Source organism: Kryptolebias marmoratus, linkage group LG8 (assembly GCF_001649575.2).
Source record: "Kryptolebias marmoratus isolate JLee-2015 linkage group LG8, ASM164957v2, whole genome shotgun sequence".
Taxonomy (NCBI): Eukaryota; Metazoa; Chordata; class Actinopteri; order Cyprinodontiformes; family Rivulidae; genus Kryptolebias; species Kryptolebias marmoratus.
The window spans coordinates 1,061,305-1,064,415 of record NC_051437.1 but is presented as its reverse complement, the minus strand read 5'-3'; positions in this window follow the sequence as shown (position 1 = coordinate 1,064,415).

The following is a 3,111-nucleotide window of genomic DNA, read 5'->3' as shown; positions in this document are numbered from 1 at the left end:
AATGTGAGACTAATATTAAATGAATTTAGTTTGAATGAATTTAGTATAGGTTTCGTTTGTTAATTCTGTTACAGGCTAAGAGCTGAAAATGGTGGTCGAGGGTTTTGGTGTTGGTTCCCCTACTTCATGTGCTGTGGGTGTTGGGTTACTTCCACTTTTTGTGTGCATTTTTTTCTGTTTTGGTTTTATTTGTTTTTGGATCCATCCCCCTTTATTTAACCAGATCCCACTGGAAAGCCTCAGTTCTGATTACCTTCTCTTAGAAAAATATATATATATATATATATGTTGCCCCCACTTTTTAGAAAGTGATTTTAATGTAAATTGTGACTGACAGATTTTCTGGTTGTATTATTGGAACACCACCTCCTGCTTCTTTTGTAAATGAACTGAAGTGCCTTATTAGTACCACTTACATTTATTTCCTTGGGTGAAAGTCATTTAACATTTCACATTTGGTGTACTTTTGAATGTAATAAATCTAGACAAACTATTAACACCCTGAGTTGACATGCAAGCATTTCCCCCAGAGCCAGCTCCAGTCGTTCTACTGGCAAAATCTGTGGAGTTCTGTATGTGATGTGGGGAAAAAAAACTTAAATGGCAGCAGTGTTTAGTAATAGTTTAGATGACTGAGTTGATGCTGCTGAGTGGCATTTCTTCCTTGTATTATCCTTGGAAAACCATAAATGCACAGAATGGCCTCCTCACTGTCATAGTGTGCTCTATCAATGCCTTTTTTTTCCAGGTTTATAAGCAATCTGTGACTTTCTTCTTATAGGTACTTGTTGGGCCTCATAGGTAGCAGTAATACCTAATTAGGCCCGAGCAGCGACAGCACTGCGAAGGCCTATTGTATCTGTACTGTTTCCTATTATCATTACGATTCTTTGCGTTCTTAAAACGCTAATTTGGAGGTCTAAACATATTCCAAAAGTCACCAAATTTCACCGTAAATTGTCCCCCGCAAGAAATAACACGATTTTATTAGAATCAAAAATGGGCGTGGCAAAACTGCTCCACAGCGCCCCCTAACGTGAGATAGGACAAACCGTACATCGTAGAGATCTAAAACCTGGTATGTAGGTAGAACACGTGAAATCAAGAAAAAAAGTCTCTTGGAGGTATGCCCTAAAATGTACAGGAAAGCAGCCATCTTGGGTCAAAGTGCAATTTTTGGTCATTTTTGATTTTTGCACACCTAGGACTTTACCGAACTCCTCCTAGGGATTTTGAGCGATCAGTTTCAAACTTGGTCAGTATGCAGTTGAGGGATGGAGGATTAAAGGTTATCAAAATGGTGAGTTTTCGAGCACGCTGAAGGGGCGGGGCCTGGCCTCAAAGTTTGCCTTCTCGCCATAGATTTCAAAACAATACAACTTTTACATGGAAAGACCAAACTTCACCAATTTTGGTATGAGTCATCCCTGTAGGATGCCCGACGATCCTATGTGGTCATATTCTGACGTCATCTAAGCCCAGCCCCCTCAGGACAGGAAGTCACTTTTTTTTTTGAAAGCTCCATTTCTGCCACCTTTGACCTAATCAAGTTGATCTTGTGTCAGAAGACAGATAACAAGTTGGTCTGGCTTGCATTAAAACACCAATAGTTTTTGCTGGAGGGTGTGGCTGTGGTGGCGTGGCGAAGTCAGACATCACGCCGTTGACTTATGTTTGGCTCTAAATTCCACATATTTCAGCCGAGCTGTACGAAAATCACTACGATCGATCCTGGTCCAGCGCCCAACAGAAATGCAGTGCCATATTTGGTGGGCGTGGCCTAATTCTTCCACAGCGCCCCCTAGAAAATTTTTAAAAAGCAGCCCCAAGCCATGCTTTCACTGACGATCTTGAAACTTGGTACCCATGTGAAACATATCAGGACTTACAAAAAAGTCTCTTGGAGCCATGGTCCAAACATCACAGGAAGTCGGCCATCTTGGATCAAAGTTCGGATTGTTACCCTATTTTGGACGATTACAGCCTCCGCATTTGATCGAACTCCTCCTACAACTTTTCACATACAGGCTTCAGAATCACTGAGCTCAGTCTTGAGACATTGAAGGTCAAAAGTTATCAAAAGCTTTTTGATACATGAAAGCATGTGGGCGGGGCCAAGCCTCAAAATCTGACCATTCGCCATGAAACATCAATGTGGAATAACTTCTTAATACAAGGTCACAGCTTATTGAAACTTTCTGTGGGTCATACCAGACCAGCACTCATCACATTCACATGGTCAATTTGTGACATCACTTTAGCCCCTCCCCCTTTCAGCAGGAAGTAACCTGTTTTCTTTTTGAAGGTTGTCTCACACACACCTGATTCAGTGGTTAAATTTCCTCTTCATGTTCTGCAGAAGCCTGTGACACTGATTCAAATCAGGTGTGCTGGAGCAGAGAAAAAAGTAAAACATGCAGGATAGTGGCTCTCCAGGACCAGGGTTGCCTACCCCTGATGTAAAGACTCTAGTAACTTGGCCACAACAGACAACTTGGAAATGTCTCGAAAATGTAATTATCCAAATTCCAGGCCCATTTCAAAAACATTCACATACATTATAAAAGCCAGTTAGTAAAAGATATCTATCTAAGGAAGGCAGCAGATTTGGTTGAAACTTTACTTCATCGCAGTCTCCCATTTTGAGTAAAAACACTGGCAACAGTGGAAAGGAAAAACTGCCTCTTACCAGGAAGAAACCTCCAGCAGAACCAGAACCAGGCTCAGGATGAACGGCCATGTGAAAGAGACAGACAAACATAGAATGATTAGTCCAGATGTAGTTTATATTGGAAGAAAGACAAAGAAATCACATGTTAACAACAGAGATAATTACAGCAGTGTAAGCAAGGACAGCAGTAGAGTGAGGAAATGTGGTAAAAACATATTAGATAACAAAGACTGAGGGTCAGAGATTTATATAGAATTATAACTAATAATTGGATTAGCATTGATCAATAATCCTGACTGAAAAAAGCAGGTACCCCTCCACCTCGACCTGTTGCTCTAGAAACATGAAAATTTAGATAATCCATCAAAATCTACACTTAACTCAGTGCACTCAGACAAGTACTGTTCTCCTGGCAGCAGTCAAACCCAGACTCATCCATT